General features: G+C 40.3%; 1 protein-coding gene and 1 long non-coding RNA gene across 4 annotated transcripts in view; both read right to left on the reverse strand.

Annotated features, from left to right (window-relative positions):
• Positions 1 to 25,304, reverse strand: part of ATRNL1 (attractin like 1) — a 494,510-nt gene that overhangs the window by 173,337 nt on the left and 295,869 nt on the right. The gene's annotated exons all lie outside the window — the stretch shown is intronic.
• LOC310707725 lies at positions 6,245 to 7,755 on the reverse strand. The gene is made up of 2 exons (XR_014526696.1): positions 7,367 to 7,755; positions 6,245 to 6,529 (listed from the first exon to the last, which is right to left on the reverse strand). It is a non-coding gene; the product is annotated as an uncharacterized lncRNA (long non-coding RNA).

Raw genomic sequence — 25,304 nt, forward strand, 5'->3', positions numbered from 1 at the left:
TCCAGTCTAGAACAGTTCAAACCATCAGGTTCTTTCTAATGTTCAGTCTAAATCTTCTTTTTCAAAATTTATTTTTATTAGTTTTCAAATTATTACAGAAACATGAAGACAAATGAACAATAGGAAAAATTCATAATATATCCAACGAAAGGCAGGGCATACAAAATCTAAACAAACTAAATAACACTCTATTTAAAAAGAGCATGACATCCATGTTCCTCTAGATAGCATTGGGGAGAGATACCTGTAAATCTGAAACTAAACTACAGTGTATGAAACAGAAGCCCACCATACTGAGCAGAAATGACCATAATCTTCCTGTCTCTTAGAAACCCGTAACTTATGTCTTATTTTTCTTCTGCGATAACTGACCTCCAGAGATTTTTGATATCATAAGGATATAGCCATTAAAAACAAACAAACCCCAATTTCCATTTGTTGTGCTACAGAAATCCTGGCTGCTACCAGCACCCATGTCTTCATAGTACCTGTCTGCATATTCAGTAGGGTTAACTGAGGAGAAATTTGAATGATTTTTAATAGTTTGGATATCTCCTAACAAATTTCTTTCCAGAATAAGGCAATCTTCTTTTCTTGTAATTTAAACCCACCAGTTTGGGTCCTATACCATGGAGCAACAGAAAACAAATTTGCTACACCATATATGAAGCACCGTGATGATGGCTATCATGAAAGCCTCTTAATCATCTTACCTCTGGTCTAAACATACCCAACTCTTTGCCCTTTCCTAATTAACTTACTGTCCAGTCCCCTGCCTCTGTTGCTCTTTTACAGTTGTTTGTTAGGAACATAAGAAGCTGCTTTATACAGAGTCAGACCACTGGGCCATCTAGCTCAGCATTGCCTACACTGATTGGCAGTCACTCTCCAGGGTTCCAGACAGCAGTCTTTCCAAACCCTATGTGGAGATGCAAAGGACTGAAGCTGGGACTTTCAGCATACAGAGCATGTGCTCCAGCACCAAGTTCCCAGCCTTTCCCAACCCTTTCCTCCTCCACTGTTGCCAGCTGAGTTTGCCAACAAATCCTTGAAGCATGTTGCCAGAGCGGGCTGGTGGGAGGCAGGAGACAGGAAGTCGCAACACAAACAGCTTCCTTTTTTCCCTCCACCACAGCTATGTCTTGTGCGGGGTAAAAGGGTAAATTTGCCATTAGACTATATTATCCAGTGTTGTAAAATATTCACCAGTCTGTTTCCATGTGCAATTCAAAGTGCTAACTAATTCACTCACATAACTCACACTTTAAAAAGCTCCAAATGTGGGCAGTCAGGGTAACTAAAGGACTTTGTGAACCTACTCATATAATGAGATATTCAGTGGAGACCCATCAAAGGTGTTCCTACCTTCAGAGACAGGACTGGGGAGACCTGGGTTATGGCTTTTTCTGGTTATGCAATACCATTAATGGATATGTCTAGCTTGCACCATCTCTTCTCTCCCTTGGATAACAGCTGAATACTTTTTTATTCTCTTGAGATTTTGATGATGTAGTAGAAAATTGTTTGACTGCTCTTTTAAAATTTCCTATAGTTTGGTTTATTGTTCTTTTATTAGTAGTATTTGTTTGTTTGTTTTTATCTTCTAAAGCCTTCTTAGGGCATTTGAAGTTGAAAAGTGGGGTATACCTTTTTCGAAAAATAAACAGGAAGCATGGCATTAATTTCCAGTTAACCCCAAACTCTGTTAGATTTGGAAAGAAGGACTACAGCTCAGTGGCAGAGCACATTCTTAATATGCTGAGGGGCCCAGTTTAATTTGAATATCTACAGGCAGGATTGTACAAGACTCCTGTATGAAACCCTAGAAAGCAACCAGGAGTCAATGTAGATGAAACTGAGTTAGGTGGATCAGTGTTCTGACTTGATAATAGATGGGTTCCTACATTCCCATGTAATATTGTCTGTAGTATTTTATGCATTCTAAAACTTTGTTTGCATTTTGATAAGTTATACACTTCTCAAGATGTTGCATGTAAAATATGTTTTCACTGCACTTTCAGAAACAATTGAAATGGCAATCAAATCATTCTATCTAAAACATTTAATAGGATCTGCCCTGTTCCAAACTCCATCTAAATGAAGTGGATTTTGTGTATTATAATAGAAAGAGTAGCTCATATTTCAAGATTTAGATCTTGAAGGAACTTTAGACACCAGGGAACAGACTCACACCAGAAGAGCCATATGTAAAACCTCCCTATTTTCTCTGCTTGCTGACAGGATGTGAAGACCAGAGAGGAAAAGTTTAAATCTCTCTACACTCAAAGCATATGGAACTTGTCAAGCCAGGGGCAATCAAGCCTAGCTACTTTATGCAGGAGAAAGGAAGAGGAAATCTGGGATTATAAAATCCAATGCACAGAGTGAGAAATCAGTCTGCCCATGAACCATGGAAAGGAACTCTTTAATTCTTTTCATTCAGTAAGAAAGCTGTGGCATGCTGAACTTCTTCATTCAGTTCATGCATGAATGCATGTCTTAAAATGTAACAGAAAAGTAATATTTAAAATTTAATGCAACTGCAGTATAGCATTGGATCAATCTAAGGCGTAGGACTGATCTATAGCACACACAAAAAACAAACTGAATAGCTTCCTGGTTCAGCACAGCAGGTGAGAACAGTGATGGCCCTTTAATAAAATGGAGTTGTTGCTTTTTTAAAAATGCTTAAATATTATGGGCTTTTAAATAAACAGTGCTTGGTGTGTTTATATTGCTTTGTGTCTCCCTGATTGTATCCCATTCTGCAAACCACCTGTCCAACTTAAGTTTGATTGGCTATGTATTGTCTGCAAATAATTCAATAGGAAACAAACAGGTTACTGTTGTATTAAAAACAGAAGCGTTGTGGGACCTAATATTATTGGTCAGTGTAGGAATTTTCCAGGCATCTGGTTTTCAGTCCACATTGAATGCAGTGGATTATATCTCTGTAATTGAAGATGATGAATGATCTGACCCTTTGAAAATGCATAATGAGACCCAGCACAGAAAAAACACACACCCTAAAATTAGGATAAATATAATTTGTGTGTGTGCGCGCACGCACATGAGCATAAAAGAGAAAGAAAGAAAGAAAGACAACTTGACAGCATTTAAAATCCCTACAGGTGCTACTGGTTGGCCAGTAAGATGCAGAATGTGAGTAATATATCTTCCAATGTGAGCATTAACAACCTACCAACACTGATTTTGTAAGCCATGAAAGAGACGTATAATGTCAAAATAAGTTACAGGATTTGAAGAGTATGATTTTAAAAGCGACAACACTTAACCTTTTGTTTGGAGATTCCCTGACTTCTATGACCAAAATTTCTAGAATTACTATAAAATGTTAGACTGGCTTTCTAGTTGAATCACGGAAGGAAACTAAATTACTCTGACATATATTAATGTCACCTTAGCAAGGGTAATATCCATGTTTGTACACAGCGACTCATTACCACAGTGACTTTACCAATATATCAGCTTGGAGGGCACGCTTATGCCTAACTTAATCAGCCTGATAAATTAGCACTTCCACACTGGCATTTCACACTTGGATGCCATGCTGTGGCAAGAGCCTGTCTCCAGACCAATCTGCCACTCTTATAGGATATTCAAGTCAGAGGTCAGTTAATTTTCCTTATTGCCTTTCTCCTGTTTGCAGCTGGTCATCTGCTCTCTGCAATACACTGAAAGGGAGCAAATGCCAGATGGATATTCTCTTGGCAGATACTGCAAAAGGAATGAGGCTGTGATGGGCATGACAGTGAGGGAGGGGTGAGAAGGAACAAGAGGGATTCTATGAGTCAACAACAGACATAGATGAGAGACTGAACAAAAGAGAATAATTGGTTGCCATGTTATTCTCCCTTTGCATCAGAAAAGCATGCTCACAATGAAGTAGGGTGAGGGGAAGCAGGGGTCCTTCAAAAGTATGCAGCCCCTGGTCCTAGCAATGTGCTTTAAAAAAATTAACACAATGAGGAAAGGGGAATGGGATCATGCAGCAAGATGCATAACAAGTGAAAAGGCATCAAATTTGAAGCCTATCTCTTTTTGTTCAGTGCCCCTAGCTGCTCTCATTCCCCATATAGCATTCAAGTCAGTGGCTCAATGATGCAAACAAGATGGAAATTTGGGATCAACATGGCCTATTGCCTGAATTGTTCTTTCACCATAAGGATTTAAATATGAATGGAGAAATCTAGCAGCTGGTGTGAAGAACCAATTGTATAGGACCCCACTTCTATTGTGTGCCCATTTTGCCAAAAGAAATTTAGATAATGGCTCTTGATTGTATTTTAATACAGAGTGATATAAAGACACACACACACTGAATCACAACAGATTGAATTAATCAAGATCAAGTATTAAGTGAAAAGTTCTCACTTGGCTCTAACTATAAAGATTATCACACAAGTGACACCATGAAATGTGATATATGCACCAGTGTTAATTTTATGGCATCATGCACATTTGTGGGGGGAAACTCCTATTAATGGCAAGTTCAAGTGGCAAAACATACACAAATCCTTGTTGCAATTGTGCACTGCACACTGTGTGGAAAGAAGTGTCATCCCTGGAGGACATTTTCTGCACTGTAAAGTAAACAAACCTGGATAGAATCTCTTCTGACAGTTTGCTTTGGAGGGAATGTTTTTTAGCATCCTCCTTTTCACACACACACACACACACACACACACACACACACACACTTCTTGATGAAAACCAAACTTAGCTAAGTAAAACAGATTTACATCAGCTAGAGTTTCACAATTTAAAAACAAAACAAAAACAAAATTGCTGAAGAGAAATTGCATGTTGCCAACATTTTAGGATTCCACTATCAGATCCGTGATGGTCATGGGAAAGCCTATGCTGTAAAGCTGGTTTTCCAAAAACTGTACAACTACCAAGGGAAAACATTTTCAGAACGTAGCAAAGGTTGCTATTATAGACTCTCCGTGTCCCAATTTTCCAGGGATGTCCCTGATTTAGAGAAGCCGTCCTGGTTTCTGATTTGATCCTGGAATGTCCTACTTTTCCTTAGGAAGTCTCTATTTTCATTGGAGAAATGTTGGAGGGTATGATATTAGAGCAATGGACAATGATGTTCATTTACTTAATGGCTCAATAAGTAAGACTGTTGACTTTGCTAAAACACTGGAGGCATGTTATTAACAGACACCAGCAGGTCATGTGAAAAAATATCTAGGGGCCTTAGTAGACCACAAGCTTAACATGAGCAAAAAAAGCTGATGCTATTCTAGGCTGCATCTACAGAAGTACAGTGTCCCATCATAGCACCACTCTATTCTGCCTGATTGAGTGCTGGGACTAGTTCTGTGCTTCACAATTTAAGGGTATTGACAAACTGGAACATTTGGAGAGGAGGGCAACTAGGATGATCAAGGGTCTGGAAACTTTATGTGGAATGGCATGTTTAGCCTGGGTAAAGAGGCAATCGAGAGAAGAGAAAAGATATGATAGCCGTAAACTATTAACCCTTTCAGATGACATAATTGGGTAGAACAAACATGTAGGATGGCAGGCCCTCCCCCAAACTAGAAACATTCAGGAAACCTTCTGAACATATTTATGTACAGAGTTGCTGTGCAGTGCTGTATCCACCCATTATTAAGTATACCTGGTTAGTCTGTGTCTGACCTTCTGCTTTCATTATCCAATTGTGTAATTTCTAAGAGTGACAAAGAATATAATTTTATGCTAAATGAGGCAAATTAAATCATATAAAGAAGTGTTGTGGAGTTCATTTTGTTTTGTTTTTTACTGTCCCACTATAAAGAAATTCCTTCTCTGTTGAGATTTGCCACACTTTGGTGCAAAGCATCCTTCAGTAAATAAAAGGATAAAGGCAGGCAGGGGTAATCTGGATTCAGACCCCCCACCCCACCACTATTTGTGTATACTAACAACATTGAGCATGCTGACCATTTCTTAGGATAGGCACACACCAACCTCATCCAGTAAGAATTATGGTTTTAAAATTTTGTGTACTTGCGTAAACTCTGATCGTGGAGTAAGAACCAATGGACTATGACTTATGGGTATCTTTTCTTAGTGAGCCTGACAAGTGATATACCTTTATTTGTCTAGGGTAGCTATTACTAATATGTTTCTGAAAATCACGATCTGATTGCTGATTGTTGTTATAGTTAATTTGGTAAAGAAATGGGGGGGGGACCCTCAATAACATTTTTTTTTTGTTTTTTTAAAAAATATTTTATTAAGGATTTTCTTGTTTTACAAAAGTGTAGTGCCTCGTTTTTGGTTTGTTTTTTTTCATGTAACATTTTTACAAATCCATTTCATTTGTTGAGGCATTAGGGGGGGAAGAAAAAAGAAAGAGAGAAGAAAAGGGGGGGTGGAGAGAGGGAAGATGGATGGGGGTGGGGTCGGGTGGCGGTGTTTCTATTATGTTTAATGTGTGTAGAGTTTGGTGTCAGCGTTGTTTGTGTTGTTCACTTGTGTTCCTTTGGTGGTGAGAGAGGTTGAGGTTGGCCTAGGGCAGTGTTTCCCAACCGGTGTTCCGCGGCACACTAGTGTGCCGCGAGACGTTGCCTGGTGTGCCGTGGGAGGGAGGCGGGCGAGTCGGGCGGCGAGAGGCGGGGCGGCGGCGGCGAGGAGAGGCCGCCCAGCGCGGGGCTCTCGCCGTCTGGCTGCCTGGCTGCCTGCGTGGCGCTGACGTCACGGGGCTGTAACGTGCCCCACATAGGCACACGCGGGGCAGCGAGCGAGCTCCCTCCCACATCCCATCGCCGCTCGCTTCGGCCGGCCTACTGGGCTGTCGCAGGCGGAAGGCCTGCGCATGCGCAAGGTTTTCGCGCCTTCGGGATTCCCTTCACGCCTTCCTCCTCCCGGGTCCTTGAGAGCGCGGGAAGCGGCAGCGCGAGACCGGCGTTGAGCCTGGTAGGTATTGCGCTTGCCAAGGCAGTCATTTGGGAAATGAAAACTTGCAAAGCAAGCAACCAGTTCAATCTGAAGTACGTGTATGCTTAATATCCTGTATCTGAAACCTGTTCTGCCCCTCCCCCACACTTGGTGCCATTTTCATCTACACATGCAGCAGAGTAAGTTGACCCAGAATAGTACCAATTCAGATGGCAGATGGGAGAATGACAGTGCTGAATGCTTTCCCATGTAGAACAGTCCCTGCAAATAAAAACCTAGCATATTTGGAAGAGGGATGCTAGCCTAACCATTACCTTCTATGCTGTTACTATTTTTTTATTTTTTTTTACATAAGTAAAAAGTGACCTTTCCCCATCTGGCATGGTGGTGTGCCTCGAGATTTTTTTCATGAAACAAGTGTGCCTTTGCCCAAAAAAGGTTGGGAAACACTGGCCTAGGGTGTGATTGTTTGCTTGTGATTGGCTGTGGTGATCTTTGTTTTCGTGTGTGAGTGAGGTGGGTGGGTGTTTTGGATCAGATTAGCCATATTGATTTGTATGCTGTTGGTGGATTATTGTTAATGTCCTGTTGGGCTGTGTGTGTGATAAAGGGGAGCCATACCGGGGTGAAGGTGTCTTCTTCTGTTTGTCCCCGTGTCAGTTTCAGTTTATTAGTTAATTTTTCTAGTAGGGCTGTTTCCCATACTATTTGGTACCATTGGTCCATGCTTACTCCTGACAGGTCTCTCCAGTGTCTGGTTATGGTGTTTCTGGCTGCTGAGAGCAGGTGGGTTATGAGTTCTTTGTGGTGTAAATGGGCATTGTTGTCTTGGAAGATGCCCTCAATAACATTTTCAGGCATTTAGTTTCAATTAAGTTTTAGGCGTCATGGCGTCTTTCGGTAGCAGGAGGTAATATTTACACACAAAATGTGAAGTTCAGTTAAATCTGTTTCCACATTATGATTAAGTACTAAAAATATATATGTAATAGTTTTCTTTTTTCTTTTTTTAAAAAAGGTTTTACTTATTATGCTTCTCAGATTTTTCTTTCTTGAAGACATGATAAGCATCTAGGTTATCTGCTTTCTTGCTGTGAATTTCTCCTGCATGTTTCTGTGTATCACTGCAAATGTTGGATGAGGTGCCAAAGCACTTTGTTAACAAACTTATTTCCCAGATGTGGCTAAAGCAGGGACAGAAGGCTCAAATGTTCTAACATACCTAACAATTCAATTACAGTTATCTTATGGTGCCATCATGTATTTTTCTTCAACAATCAAACAGCCTCGGCTGGAAACTCTAAGCAATAACATAAATAAAGCACCATCTGGCAAGAATAATTAAGGAAGGCTGGAAATAAAACATTAATTAGCACAGTATTTCAAACGACCTTCAAAGGCCTGATTATGAAATTATCTCCAAAACAGGTAATCACTTATTTCATGTTGCAGTTAAATTTAACTAAGCATGAATAAATAATTTCACACTCTGAACCTACTACTGCATGTTATTGACACAAACCAATGATCAAATTGTTTTATTTTGGTATAACAACAGCCGTGAAATAGACAACAAATAAATTATATGTCAGAACCAGCTGCACTGTACTGTTGTCTCAGGTAGTAGAGACAGCAAGTACATGATAGTTGTTGACCTTACAAGCTTCTATTTACAAAGGACTTCTAACATTTCATGCTGATTTCACTGTACTCCTTACTGAAGTAAAATATTAACTTTTCCTTTTAAAAGGTGTCTCATTATTAATGATACTATTTCTTAACCTCCCCTCTCCACACTAGATGCAGAAGCATGTGAGCCTTTGGTTTTCACACTCATTCAAGTTGCATTCAGACAGCGCTTTATTCCTTTTTTCTCAGTGTTTTCTTAACTTGATTTTTCTGTGTGTTTTCACACAACATAAAATTCTAGAAATTTAGAAGAATTTAGTGGAGATTCAGTGCTAATTTCTGTGCTCATTGATTCCAGAAAAAAAATCCGATTTCAGCCCTAACCTGGAAAACCCAGAAAATAAAGGGATCAATTTTGGGGTGGTATCCCAGCATACAGTTGTTTCCCACAATTTTCATGGGGAAACAGAAGTGCTCATGGTCATAAAGGGTGTGGTGTGGTGACATGTCTGATGATTTCTGTTGTTGTGTCACACCACATCCACTAGTGTGAATGAAATTTAGTGCAACATGGTGGCATATCAATCAAAACGCCACAGTTCCACAACACAACAGGTAAAGCATTGTAAAAGGAACATTAGAAACTGGGACAGATGTGATAGCACTATAACCAGAATAGCTAGTACAATAATGGCCACATCTGAATGTCCCCTTAACTATTCCAAGATTATGCAAGTAAAACATCCTTTGTCCTGTAGGTAGAGGCCTCATCCAGCTATCCTTAGGAAAAGGGGGTCATTTCTCAGGTTTGAGTCTACTCAGCTTTTAAGATGCATGTTTTTCTAGATTCCAGGAAGCCAGCACTGATTGACTCCTGTACTTTTCAGGTCCTCAGTCTTTAGAAAACGTATACTGACTTTTTTTTAAGCCACCACTAGATGTAGATTGCTGAGCTGAATCAGTACCATAACAATTCCTGACATTCTTACCATTCCAGTTGAGGTAAAACAGAATTGATGTGATTCTACTGTCACTAGGCAGTTGGAAGTTCAGGAAAGCCTTACTAGATTTTAAAGGCCCTGGACTAGAGCCGGGAACAATAGATTAGGAATTCAGTTGTCATAGATTACTCATCTTGAGTTTGTGAATGAAATGGGGTAGGAGACAATGAGGGCAGTCTCATTGTGTGCCTCAAGCAAGTCAGCAGCCATCAACTCCAATTCAGTATCTGGAAAATGGGAGTGCTCATGGCCTCCTTTGAAGGGTTGTTAAGGGGAGGGGGAGAAAGCTATAAATAATGTATTTGTTAGATTAAAGGTGCCATGTAGATTATTAAGAGTAGCAGGCAGAGGAATAACCACTGGATGCAGTCCTGCTTCCCTTAGGCTTTGGGGGCTTGAGATCAATACCACTAGTCTTCAATTATTCAATATCTCAAAGCACGAGAAACAGACATGTAATTTGAAATACCTGACTCATTAACAAGTGCCTCCCACTTTAAAAGGCAAACAAATCCACTGGCTCTTTGTTTAATTAGTGCAGATTTTAATGTCAGTGTCACCAAGGAATGCTGTAAATGTAAAGCCAACAGAGAAATTTGGATAATCAGTTTTACAGCCTTAACGTAACATGAGGTATGAAGAAAAATGGAGGAGACTAAACTATTAGACGGGATATCTGGCTAACATCCACTTGTGTTACACTTAAGTACATGTGGGCATGTCCCCGTAAGCTCCCAGAAATATAGATATGCACAGGTAGACATGTCTAAGGATTGTATGTTGAAACCACTGCAGAAACTTTTATACCCCTTGTTTACACTTTACACCACAAATCTTATACGTTAGTCAGCCTAACATAGGTCCAATTAAAACTTGTATTGTAGTGTAGGAGCTACTGTGTGACATGATCCAGTCTTACACTGTCTTGCTAATTTTTGTAGAGTACCACTAGAGGGGCAAGAGGGATGATGACATGGCTGCTTCCCAAATTAGTGTCACTACTTTACTTTTGTTGGGGTAATAGCATGGAAAGCAACCACACAGCTTCTGTACTGCAGAATTGAGTTTCAAAGATTACATTTCCCAGGTACTTAGTGCACAGTCAAAAGACACAGATGTATACAGAGTCATGTTTGTTATTTTTGACAATACAACTGCCCCAACAATCAATGAGACAATCAACTTAAAAATGAGCACTGCTGTGTCTGCTTGGTAAGAGGAACTACTGCAACACAAAACTTCAGCTGACTACAGTGGTGCCTCGCAAGACGAAATAAATTCGTTCCACGAGTTTTTTCGTCTAGCGAATTTTTCGTCTTGCGAAGCACAGTGTCGGAAAAGTTTTGGAAAAGCTTCAAAAATCACAAAAAACCTCAAAAAAGGCTACCACACCGCGTTCTATGAGTTGCTCCTCGAAGTCAAGTCGCAACTGTATTTACGGTGTTAAGAAAAAGGAAACAAACTTGCAAAAAATGCAAGACGTTTTCGTCTTGCGAAGCAAGCCCATAGGGAAATTCGTCTTGCGAAGCAGCTCAAAAACCGCAAAACCCTTTCGTCTAGCGAGTTTTTCGTCTTGCGAGGCATTCGTCTTGCGGGGCACCACTGTACAACATTCTCCAGTCCAAATGCTCTGGTTGTGCATAGCACATCTCTGGAAAAGGCCTGTAATTGCACACCTACTTATCTAGGATTAAATCCCATTTAACTCAATGGGACTTACTTCTGATAAGATGTGCTTATGCTTGTGCTGTTGAATTTAAGTTGAGGAATGCTTAACTAAGCAGAGAACTGAAGTAAAGTTTGTTACTGTTCTGGTCAATGACTAAGATGAAACAAGCATGCAGGGGTGGGTGGAAGAGATGAAGTACTCTTAATACCTATGCCTGTTATATAACTTTCAATGGATATTTCCCAACCCCACAACAAAAATTGTTGTACAAAGTATATTCTAGGATCCATAGAAGTATTTCCTACATGTTGCATTTTAAGTTACCTAAAATAAAATATATCTTATATTAATACATCATCAGTGGTTCTTGGCCACTTTCTGTTCTAGAAAGGTACGTATTTCACAAACTGGAGGAGCCTTCAATTCTCCTCTTCTGCCAAATTTTCCATCCTTTTCATATTCACACTATTCTGTTTTTATAAAGGAGGACAATCTTCCACTAGAAAAGAAAGTGGGCTAGGGAAGAAGATCATAAGAATTACCCCATAACTAATTATCTTCCTCATGTTTTTATTTTGTGTAAACTGCATGTTTTATTACACACACACACACACACACACACACACACACACACACAGTTCCTTTTACAGCACTAAGAATATAATATTTCAAGGTGGAACTTCCATCCAAGGGCTAATTAACAAACTTTAATTACTGTATCTTGTTATAATATTCAATACCATGCAGACAATGAGCCATGGGTCTTCATTAAGTGACTGTCACCTTCTCCTTATCCCTAGGCTGTGGGATTTCAAATGACCTGGGCAAACTTCTTTTGGAATGAAGCCAAGAAAACATCTTTTATTCAATATCCAGATCATGATCAAACTCCTGAACATCCCAGACACCATCTGGAAAACCAGACACATGGGTCAAAAAGCTTCCTTGGGGGAATCTGAAAGCCAGCCGCCCTGTATACAGATTCCCCTCTATCAGTAGAGATCTTCCAATTAGGGATAAAGGAGATGGTTGTGTTGAAGGCAGAAGGAAATTCAGCAGCTTTGGAGAATTTGGGCTGATGTAGCTGTGTCTCAACCCAGCAAAGTTTTTACAGGTATTACATGAAGAATCCTAAACATGTCTTCTTCAAAGTACATCCCCAAGTTCAATGGGACTTGCTCCAAAGCAAATATGCACAGGATTGCAGTTATAATTGCAAACTTAGAACCTGGGAGCACAGAGATTTTCACATTTATACCAGTTACTAATGACTTTCAAAATCCACCTAAACGTGACAGGTGATATGCATAAACAGTCCCATTAAATACTGCATGCTTCCTGCCAGGTTTGGCTTTGTAATTATGCCGTTGTTATTTATTTTTGTGGTTGAAGGCAATCTAGTGCTAAAGCTCTCAAAAAATGGGTGAAGATGAGTTTTGTCTTTGTAACCATCAGAGGTAACCCTGACATAAGAGGGTGAAGGAAACTTTCCTCTAATCTGTGGCGCTCCATATGTTGTTAGACACCAACTGCGGTCAGCCCCAGCCACCATGGCCAACGTTCAGGGAAGGTGGGAGCTGCAGTGCAGCAACATCTGGAGGGCTACAGGTTAGCCTCCCATGCTCTACATGCTCAAAAGCATTTAATCTACAATATTGCAACAATCTTTATGAAAACCCTGTACAGAAGACCTCTCTTAAAGATGCTGCTGGAAAATTTTGTTACTGGTATTTACTGAATTTATGAGTAGCCTGCACAAAAGGCTCTAGATAACATACAAGTTAAAACAAATAAACACAAATACACAAACACAACTATCATCTATTACTATTATTCTTGCAATAGCAAAAGAAATTCATTTTAGCAAAGTGCTAGCATAAGCATTTTATATTAGATATTCACTCTAATCTGAATATGAGGTGAATATGAGTTACTAAAGCACTGGATGATAGCTAGATTTAAAATATGTTATGGCTAACGATTCCTGAGTATGTGGAAAGTGGCTCCATTAGGCTTAATAGACTCCTAAGTATATGGATTTTCTGCATATTATTTGCTTACTAACCAGTGCCCAATTAAACTCATTGTTCCAGTTTAATTTTAGCTGCCATAAAACTGAGTGTAGATTTCAGAATGGCACAAGTCCATCTCAGCCCAAACATAGGTATCGCAAATCTTCTGAACCATACTGTAAATAGGTCACTACTTAATATGGTTGATCAAATTCAAGTGTCATTAGAAGCACTAATGAATTGCTTTTTTGTGTAGCATGAAATGGAAAATCTGTCTAGCTGAAGTCAGTCAGAGAACTGCAAGCATAAATTGGCAAAGATAATAAAAGTGCATGATAATTATGATATACTACATATCAGAAATATGGATTTATTTGATACGGCTTAATACATTAAATAATACAGAAGAAAAGAAGGTTGAGGTTTTATCAAAATATTTTTCTTCATACCTCCCCTCTTACATTTTTTTAAAGGGGCATGCTTCAATGACATTATTATAGTTTCATTTATTTCAATAGAACTGCTATAGTGTAATGTCTCTTAATGACACCCACTCCACCATTCCTTTGATAGTGCCCTACTGATCAAAGGTTATCATGCACAGATGGTATTAAGACAGGCAGAGATTAGAGGAAGTAATCAATTTGCAGGAGAAAATAAATCTACTCAATTCCGAATTTATCTATTGGTGCGCAGCACATTCTTGGTAAATCACTTCATGTGCCTGTGGCTGCCAAAGTGTGGTCTATGGGCTAGGAACATGCTACCTATCAGGACCGATGCAACTGTATAAACAGAAATGTTAACGCCTTTGTCTTTAATTTAAATACAGGCAGAGTTTGGCTGGGAGAGAGTTGCTACAATTCTTTGCCTCAATTGCACCTGGTGAGGAGTTTTGGCTGCTTTCTCTCTCCACATGTCATGGAAGACAATGGACTTTAAAAACAGAAGCCCACGCTGAAACTTCATTGTGCTATGGCTGGGTGGGGACTCAGTGACTCTCTCCCAGGTAGAGCTGCCTCAAATGCAGTCCATGGAAGCTTAGGAAGAAAAAAGAGTCACCCAAATAGCAATTAGAAAGAACAGTCTAGCTCTAATGGTGGCTATCCTTCCTGGCCCAGCTCCCACCTTCTAGGAGAAATAGGAAGGGCGCAAGGGGAAAAAAACTGTGGTGGGGGACCAGTGACCAACCTCAAATATCAACCTCTTATCTCAGCACCTTCCTACATCTTCTGGGAGAAAGTGGGAAGAATGTGAGAAGGGGAAGAAGACTGAGGAAGTTCAGGTGGAACTAGGTAGATTGGACGGTGGGACACTATAGCATTTTTTAAAAATTAGACATGTATTTGATTTATTGGGAGAGGAGGAAGCAGACTTCTGACAATTTTCCTGAAAATGTAACCCTACAGTCAGCAAAGTTAGCCAGCGAAGAGCAAGTGCTGCTATAAACGCTTTACACAAGTGAGTTGAATTTGCCAATATCAGGGTTGGCCCGCCCAAGATGGGGCACTGTTATGGGTGACCCGCCTGCTCCACCACAAGCAGAGAAGCAGCACTGGCAGCAGCTGGCACCAGTGGGGTGGGATGTCAGGTTCCATTTTGCCAGACACAACCCTCCTGGACAATATCAATAACCTGATATTATTGTGCTACATTATTGGTATTTCCTTAGATTCCTCCATTGTTTCCTCAGTTCTGGAAAGGTTTGCAGGTACATTGGTGGCTGGCCATAGGAGCCATAAGGCAGATGCTGGTACAGCATTTGTTTGGCTCAGACTGAGAGATTATATAGGAGCAAGAGACTCTGCCCCTTCTTGACTCTCAGGTAAGTCCCGATCTAGGCAGATGTTTTTACATGCTTTCCTCTCCTCCTGGGTAGTCTTCCATGATGCAACTAGCCAGGCAACTTTCCCATAAGGCCCAGAAGTTCCTATATGTTGCACTTTCTCCTCTGCTTCCGCTGCCCTGTGTGTGACAAGGGGAAGGGCTGGGCAAGACTGAACACTGACATCATAATGGAATATTCTCATGCTGAATTTGGCAAACAATATCAAGGAAAGGAAACAGAAGTTGCTCAATGCAATGTGATTATGACAGAAAAAAGCAAAGAAAGAAATGCCCTTGTATTTTTAATAATAGATCAGTTTAAAATCTTCCATCATTATATAACAACTCTTAGGATCATTGACTGTAATTAAAAGGGTGCTGTTTCCAATATTATTATTAAGGGTGTATGGACAAAAAAAATCAACAGACACAAGAGATTCTTAATGCTTCATGGGATTCAGAAACAAAATGAGTTAATGGCAAACTGTAAAATCCTCTTGAACAGAAACTATCTGTATACAGTTTCAACCTTGGTGCAAAAATATAATAAAAAATAAATCTAATTTTTGAGTCAAAGGTAAAAAATATTATAGCATAGCACTGATTTTTATTTCTAAGTGGACCGGAAACAAAATATGCCAAACACAAGACAGAACATATTGTACAACTAAGGAATTTAATTCAAGGACAGATGCCTAAATCATATACGGTCCAAATACAAAACTGTTTAGTCCAGAACCCTGTTAGCTGTAAGCATCCTAATTACTCAGACAGCTGATGTTTCAAATGAACTTAAGCCATCTTGGCTGGAGTACAAGTTAGACATGCTGCATTGTGCTGTTTTGTCCTTAGACTTCAAAATCATACCATGATGAAAAGGGATATATCAATTATCTACAAAGAAATGTTTCTGTAGAACAGCCTGCTGTATTCTGATGTTGAGTGCCTATTTTGCACGTGACTGGTGAAATACGCAATAGAAAAGATTTAAATGCTACCTGTTCCATGAAATGTCACATAGGAAAGGCTTTTGTAGCAACAGAAACATCCAAATCAGCCCTGAAATGTTAATCAATACCTACTAGGATACAAATTAAATGGACACTTGAAACCTCTCCTTTTCTTCTTCAAAAAATGAAAGGCCAGATACAAAATGGGAAACTTCAACTAGATATAAAAATTGCAAAATTTAAAGAAGGAAAAGAAAAGCGGCAAGCAAGCAAGAATTAGAAAGAAATACGTATGTAGGGTTAAAAACATATGCATTGACTTCTGCATAATAAACAAATTAATGTATAACCGTGCTAACATGGCATGAGGAAAATGCCTCTTCCAATATTTAGATCATGGGAAGGCTTGAGAAGGTTCAACAGGTTCACTGGTTGAATGAACAATTCTAGTCTGATTAATTGGAGCAGGACCTGTGCTCATCTTCTCTCTCTTCTTTTTCCTTCACCTGGCACACCTGGCATTTTAAATCATAGCTGCCCATTATGTCCAAAACAGGAAAGTGATTTTACAACTTCTTACTATCCAAGATATCAAAACAGTATCAGATAAATTTGGTTGAATTAGCAGGAACAAAACTTTAGCCTCTGGCTGTACAAAGCAACATGCTTAGAGAAAGATACCATGTTGGCTGTGTTCTTCTGATACTCTTATGGGATGTGCAAAAGGACCAAGTTTCAGGTCCCAGGAGTTTTAGTTATAAGAGATTTCAGACTTGGATGCCGAGGTGTACCTAGTAGTTAGAGTGTATGATGTATATGTGTGTGGTGATGTGCCACTGCTCTTGTGGTGACATCAAACACAGGAGAAGTTTCCCTTCCTTCTTGCATCATGGCACAAAGGTGTGCTGTAAAGTGATGTTTTCAAGGGGAAGGGTGGAAGTTGGATGGACCAATGGGCTGAGCGTATATAAGGCCGATGCACATATTCACCTTCCTAAACATCACAGGACCAGACAGTGCAGGCCCCTAGGTATGATATGTCCCCCTTTTCTCCAGAGATTCCAACCATATAGCCTTGTATGGAATGGCCCCTGCATGGAGCTGTAGAACAGTGGAAAACCACGAATCTACCATACAAGTGGTATAAGGCTCAGGAAAAAAAGTAAAAACATACACAGTTTAATATTAAATCACAGTGATTCATGCATTGACCATGGTCTCGCAGGTAAATATGCAGCATATCCATGTCATGAGATGCCTCATCATTTGTCCAGACACCTTCAACCTATCAATTCTATCTCCCCCATTTTCATCCAGTTGACTGTCAGTATTGGCTAGCTATTTATCCAGCAGAGCTCATTATCCACCACTTGATGGTAGCAACAATGCTGAGTTTTTGGCACGTCCTGAAAGAGCCCAGCTGATGCCCCAGTAGCAGAAATCCAGCTGTCACTGGCACTGGTTGTTTTCCAGTGCCAGCTAAAAACCTGTCCCTTTCGCCAGGCCTTTTGATGATCAGAGGTTTTTATGTATTAGGCCACTGAGGTTTGTAGAAAGTTGTTGTTATACTGATTCATTTTATATTGTTTTAATGTTTCATTGAAATTATATGTATGTGTGTGTATATATATTTATCTTGTGAAAGGAATATTATCTTGTATATTTTACTTAGCAGTTGTTCGTTCTTGATATCTGCTAGCTGCCAGGTATTCGGTTCCTAATTCACCAGGATTGTTGCCATCCTTTATGTGACAGACAACATAACCCATGAAATGTCAGATGTCAAACTTCCATTATTACTTTAAATGTATGTCTTACATATTTGCCACAAAACAGTTTAGCATCAAAAATCTAATCAACACAGTTATGTAGAAACTTGTAGTCTTTTAAATTTATTTGACAGAGACCCTGGGGGCATGCCTTTTATTCTCATGCTTTACCTCGTCGCAAGATAATTATTTTTTATGCCAGCCTCAATTCACAATTCAGTGAAGGACTAAAAATGATATAAATATTTTATACAGCATTTCTGTGTCAGTTATTGCCTGCCCTCCCCCTGCAACAATATGACCGTGAGCTCCTACTGCAGTTCAAATGAGATGAAGCTAATCACAATTTAAATTATATCATACGGTTACTGTTCATGAAAGCGTTTGCATAAAGAGGGGGTGAGTTGAGGGAGGAAGTGTACTACGTATATTTAATGAAATTGGCTTTGGTATCTGTTGCCTCAAAAACTAATGGCAATTTTCTCTCAGGAATTTCACACTTTTAAAATATGTACTAATTTAGGGATCAGCAAAAGAGACCTGCAGGATAAATATGATCCCCCTAACTTGATACCATTTCTCACTCCCCTTAGTAGGAAAGATGCAGAACTGAGCATATGAAAGAGAGAAGGAGCCTCTCTTCTCATATTAACTAATTAATTTTCCTTCCTGCATTCTCTACCAAGAAGTAAGACCAAGTCCCAGGGTGTGTGTGTGTGTGTTTTAGGAAGTGCACCAAGTGGTACAGTTTTGTTAATTGGTGAGAAAGGGGCATTCTTATAATTACTTCCATTCTAAAGATTTGGGGGGGGGGGGAATGTAAAAATAAGAATATGCAAGGTGATTGAGCCCTGGGCTTAAGCCTGATAAGGTGTCATGCTCTCTCTGTCCATTAGAAGTGTATAGGGAGTAGCTGTGAGGTGGTTACTAATTAGTGAGGGAAACGCTTTTCTGCACATGCTCTAAGACAGTAGTTTTCAACAGTGTGCCGTGACACCCTGGGATGCCTTGAATGATGGTCAGGGGTGCTGCGAGCAACACTGGCCTCTCTCTTTCCTTCTCTCCCTCCTCTGATGCCCACTTGTGTCTCTGTCTCCCAAAGGCTTGCACAGCTGTTTGTTGCAGCAGCCCTGGCTACAAGCTCCCCAGGCAAATGGTGCCTCTGTGGCTGGCCAGAGGGTGCTTCCCAGGCCCTGTGTGGCAGTGGAAGGACGCACCTCTCTTTGGGGTGGGGTGGGGTGGGGACAGCTGAAAGACCAGTGACTGCCCAGAGGACTCCCAAGGAGAAGGCGGAGGAAAGGTGGCTGAAGGAACACTCCACAAGCGAGCGTGTTCAAAAAAGGGGACCAAAAGTTGAAGAACACTGGGCTAGAACACTTCAAGACTGCAGGTGAAAGACAGTATAGCTTAATGTTTTATCATGTTCAGCAACTTATTGCCCTTGTAAAATGATAATGTCAAGGAGAAGGATATAGCCTAGTCTTCTTCCTGATGTTAAAAGGTAAAGGGACCCCAGACCATTAGGTCCAGTCGTGACCGACTCTGGGGTTGCGGTGCTCATCTCGCTTTATTGGCCAAGGGAGCCGGCGTACAGCTTCCGTCATGTGGCCAGCAAACCAGAGCAGCACACGGAAACGCCATTTACCTTCCTGCCGGAGCGGTACCTATTTATCTACTTGTATTTTGACGTGCTTTCGAACTGCTAGGTTGGCAGGAGCAGGGACCGAGCAATGGGAGCTCACCCTGTCGCGGGGATTTGAACTGCTGACCTTCTGATCGGCAAGTCCTAGGCTCTGTGGCTTAACCCACAGCGCCACCCGTGTCCCTTCCTGACGTTAGTGCTTCTTTTTTAACTGAATGAAGCATTCAAACATCTTATAGCCTGAAGTGGTAAAGTCTCGCAACAGATGCATAAAATGAGGCTGCTGAGTGTGTGCTTGTAAGAAACAGTAGGCACAATCTGCATGGGCTATAATACTGTAATACCTCTGCAAACGTCCACCCCGCCGACTGTCCATTTCGGTGAATGTCCACGGCAAACCCTGAAGTACTGGAACAGGTTACTTCTGGGTTTGCCGCTTGCCCATGCACAGAAGCGCTAAATCACGCTTCACTCATGCACAGAAGCACAAACCGCTCCGCGTGCAGAGCGGCGCTTTGTTGAGGTCCCTTTCGTCGAGTGTCCTAGGCTCCGGAACGGATCCCGGACTCAAAACAAGGTACTACTGTATATAGTAGCTATGTATTTGTTCATAGAGGTCTGTTCCATCTCACTTAAAACAGCAAGGAAATACCATAAATTTTTCAAGCATCCTGATAAATTTCTCTTTTGTTTACTGTCTCAGTGATGATAATTGTTATCTACTGACAAACCAAATTCAACTGACTCAACAGCCTGGTTGTACAGGAGTTGCAATGCAAGGCATTCACTCACTTGTGAATCAGTCAAGAAAGATTAAAGCTGAAAAGGCTGCAAGTAAAAAGGCTAAGGTAAAGGTTCATCAGGCTGAACAGATCATAAGAGACAAAGGCAGAGAAATTTCAGAAGAAAAGCAATGTCAGTAGGCCATATCATAGAGTTCTGTGGCAAGAGAGTTAAGAGGACAGATAGAACATGGGTCTGCTGAACTGGAGAGAACTGACTTGTAGTTCTCAGTCTGAACATTGGCTCAGACATTATGAATATTTTTTTTAATTGTTTACTATCCGTAGCTATGTGATTTTAAGATCTCTCTGAGAGGCCCTTTTTTGGTTCCCTCCACTCGCTGAAGCAATGTGGGCAGCATCCTCTGACAGGGCCTTTTCAGTCATGGTGCCACAACTCTGAAATACTTTCCCCAGGGAAACTCACCTGGTGCTGAGCATGCTGAATTTTTGGTGCAAGGTGAAAGCCATTTTTTTAAAAAATTCCCCGTTTTAAAGAGGGAAGAGAGCGGTATATATGGTTTTATCTGGCCCTGGTTGTATGCTGCTTCTGTTTTGTTATGTCTTATGTTGTTTTAGGCAATTCTTACGTTTGAGTGTATTGTTCCTATTGTAACTGTGCTCTATTCCAGACTGCACATGTGCTGAATGTATGAGATATTAAATGATGTAGTAGAATAAACAAACAAACACTATACAAGTCAATTACCAGTTGGCTTGATTGGATACTTTTAGCTACATCATGGGCTTATTAGCTCCAAGTGATGGAATTTTGTTGACTTTAGTCTGTTTTTTTCATTTATGATATTATTTATACTACTTCTTGATTATCTTATATTTGTTGGCATCTGTTTGTCTCAGGAGACAATGGAGGAGCACGCCTTTGGGGGTGAAGTCAAACTTTTGGAGAATTACAGTGCCTGCTGTAGAGACCGATACAGAAGAGATGTGTTTTGCTGCTGTTGGGGCAGAAGAATTATCTTCTTCTAAAACATTCCCTTCCTCTAGAGGGTTCCTTGTGTGTTTATCTATCCAAGGCTGATTATTATATGAATCTTATGAACAGACCTGCTTCCTGTCAAACTTAATGTACAATAATACATTAGCCTTTAAGGTATTCACTGGTTTCATCATTGTTCTAGTCAAAGATTACACTAGAAGATTTTCCATAAACTTCTGATTGGATTCAAACAGCTCCAGCAAAGAAGCTCAGTGGGGCTTGAAGACACCACAGATCATCCGATAAATAATGATTTCAAGTTCTGCTGGATTGGTATGAATCAGATGCACTCTGGCACCAAATTTAAAATGTGGCAATGAAAGCCCTCCTTCCAAAGAAAAATCAGGAATGCACTTTGATGATCCTGATTGCTCCTTTACAACCATGTGTTCATCTGCCCCATACCTGATGTCAGGTGCGGGGCAGGTGGGCATGGCTTAGGCAAAAAGGGCTTGAAGGCTATGTTAGGACCCCTACCAAGCTTAATTAGGTTTGTGGGTATCATAAAGTAAGTCATCATTATAATCACCCACAGTGCAGATTAGGGTGAGAGAGATTGAGGGAGAGATAGTGTCTGAAGCTGAGGATGAAGGAGTGAGTTGGTGGGTGGGAGGGGTTGAGGCTGAGAGAGTGTGGCTAGCCTACTTCATGAATTTATGGCAGAAGCAAGATTTGACCTGGGAACTCTCAGAGTCATAGCTCAGTCTCCTAGTCACATTGCTAGTTCATAATGAAAACACAATGAATTTCTAGCAACGCAAGCCAGTGATTCTGAGTATCTTCGCTAAGTAATATACACCAATTCCACAGTGACCTTATTGCTGGAAGAATTGGATGCAGCATTCCTGGATGAGAAAGCCAAGAGAAATCTAATTAGACAAATTCATGATGGTTCCAGGGTGGTGTGTGGGGAGTGCATGAAGACTTAACTGTATGAAAATAAGACATGCAAATTGTGCCTGAGAATCGCTAAAGATTAAATGAAGGAAGCCAGCTTTCAAGATTTGCTGCACATTCACAGCCACAAAGATTTTCAGGCTCACAGCTTATTATTAGCAGGCAGTTATAAAATGAAACACAAAGTATCCATTGATAAAAGGCTCTAACCATGCTATACTGACTTAACCCCCAGAGCTGTGTTAAATCTACACACCAGTAGAAATCTATTCCAGGCTTTACATAAGTTGCTTAACCACCACCAAAGGGATCTAGTCTTCTAGTCCTGTATGTTGTGAGATGACTGTTACCTCTTGAATAGCATTTAATGAGAAGAACCTTTCTTTAATCACATACTGGATATAGTATTGTATATCTCTTCTCTTCAACATCATAATCTAAGTGTTCCATTAAAGTGAGATTATGAGGGGACAAGAGGAGTGTGTGGTCACAGACATGGCCAGTGCTACTCCAACAAGGTAAAATAGTCTCCAAGTCATGATAGGCAATGGCTCTACTGAGACAATATTGGTCACATATTTATTTGATTGTCTGCTTTTGTTTAATTTGTTGTTGCTTTGTTCTTTTGTGTAAATCGTTTGGGCACCTCCCTGGTCAAGGCAGAAAAGCAAGATATATACATTTTTTGTATGAACAAACTTGTTTCCAGGCACATACATAATTTTAAAATCCTGACTGGCCAAATACACCCTGACTAATTGAGTGTTTTATTTAGATATTGCACAATTTATACATTTTATTCTTTTGAAACTGACTATGAATTAAATGTACCAGGGAGAACCCTGAAATGCTGCTGTTGGTAAACAAGACTTACTGGGCTTTCTGCAAAATATAAATGAAACGGAAGCTTCCAAGCACATGGTAATTAAGAGCCAAACACTGGAAACCATTCTTTTCTCTCTTTTTTGCAGTCTCTTAGTACTTTGCTTTTTATGTTGCTCAGTTCATATCAGTCTGCTTTTTTAACAACTCAATCTCATGGACAATTAAACAATACCCACAGAGGTATACAAATGTCCGACCCAATCAGTTCCACTTTATTAAACCTCTTTCATTGTTTTGTTGCATCCGGTACAATACAATAGTAAAACAGTCCTGTGGTTTGTAGCTGCCTTTCTGAATATATCTGATGAAGTGAAACTACCAGAGTAGTAGGTTCCATTAAAAGCTGCAGTAAATAAATATGCAAGGTTATGACACTTATTTATTTATATTTAAATTCCAGCTCCATTATAGCTCAGGGCTAAAAAGAACTTACAAGCATGACAGAGTAGTTGTTTGTGCTGTTACTGTGAATGGTTTCAGGATTTATGAAGATATCAGAAAGGAAAATTGAAGCCACTTCCACAGGCATTTACAGTGGGAGGAAATTACTGTTGTTTAGTGAAGATTCTAACTGGAGGTTTTGTCCCTCTCTCTGAATGCAGGCTAACATGATTGTTGGGCATGAGTTTTGTCTTAAAATGTCACTGGAGTTTCTGTTGTAAACAAACAGCAGGTTTTGTCAAGCACGAAGTAAAGTCAGTTTTACAACTGACTGGGATGAAACATCTTTAATCCCAAAGATGGCTACAACTAGAGTATACCTTATCTTTTGTTTTTGTCTACATACATTTTTAATGTTATGTATTTTGCCCACATAGAATAAAATAAATTACTTAGTGCATATCTATACTTTAGGCTCACAGTGTTTTCCTAAAAAATCATGCCTTTCCTGGTAATAACTATCACAAGAGCTCCCATCTTTACCATTTATTGTGACCCTGAGCTATTACATTTCTTAAATCTCAACTGCCATCAACTTTCTGTAAGTCCTGAATTTCTCCTTCAGGCCATTTTGAGACTTTATAGTTTTTAGTATATATTTACAAATGTAATAACTTCTGCATACCCAAGGTATACCCCAAGCATGCCGGAATCACTACTTCATTTTTATGTAGAGATATTTCACTTCCAAACTAATAGGCAGTCACCCACCTGAGTATGCTATTAGAGGGAATGATAAACAAATACGTTAGGTATGGTTATGAAAACTAGCCAAGAAATAGAATTAAATCATTTGATGCTAGGAAAAACAGTCGAGTATAAAAACAGTACCAAAATAAGTAGTAATAGAAGCTCCTTCTCTGGATTTATTTAAAAGAAAATAGATGAGCTTCTATCACATATTATTTAACTTCAGAAAATCCAGCTGCTGTTGCAGAAAGTTGACTCAGATGAGCCAAACAGTCCTTTCTATCTCTCTTTCCCCCTTAATGATAGCAATTGTTAACTTGAATGTCACCTTCAGTGTTCACTATAACCTCAAAACAGACTTTCAAGTTTGATCAAATTTATTATGATGCAAATACCAGGAGCACTAAGGATTGTGCAATAACTGCTAGGAAAGAAGATGGATGGGATCCTTTAGTAGCAATATTTCCCTCCCTCCAGCCTTACAACACTGCACCCAGAAGCACCATTTTGCACTGAAGACTGAGGGGGCCGCTGTCACACATGTGACGCCAACAATAAAACCGTGTGTGTGTGTGTGTGTGTGTGTGTGTGTGTGTAACCAGCACTCACATGCTGTGTTAAAGTAGTTGTGGAAGAGAAAAGCTTATTAAGGGCTTGGAGAGAAGTAAGGGCGCACATCCACAGACCATTACAACAGCTGTGACTGCAAGTGAGAGCCAGCTGGCGCACACAGCTCCCGTCCCTCCTTGGCTCACTCCCAGTCTCCGCTCCCAAGCCTCAACAAAGTTGATGGGTCACAGAGGGACCTGAATAGCGAGAGCCAGTGCCGGGCAGCAACCGTGTTCCTGGGGCTTTCTCACAGGGGCAATGCCTATCAACTGCTCCTCCCCTCAAATGTTTTTTTGGGGAGGGGCAAAGACATCTCAGTCCCTATGAGTTGGTGCCCATGACTGCATCTGGGAGCACCCTGAGGGCACCCAATGACCTTTATCGACCTTGGCTGTCCTCCATACCCCTCTTTGTCCTGCTTTTTGTGCTTACCCAGTCTATTTTCTGTTACAGTACAGGAATTACAGTTGGTTGGGGCTGAATAGGATTTTTATGCCTACCTGCAAATTAACTGGCCTGGGCAAGTATTTTTGGCTACTCTGTCTGGATGCTGGGGTGTGGCAGGAATATGGGGATGGTTGCA

Source organism: Podarcis liolepis (assembly GCF_965112155.1).
Source record: "Podarcis liolepis genome assembly, chromosome: 5".
Classification (NCBI taxonomy): domain Eukaryota; kingdom Metazoa; phylum Chordata; class Lepidosauria; order Squamata; family Lacertidae; genus Podarcis; species Podarcis liolepis.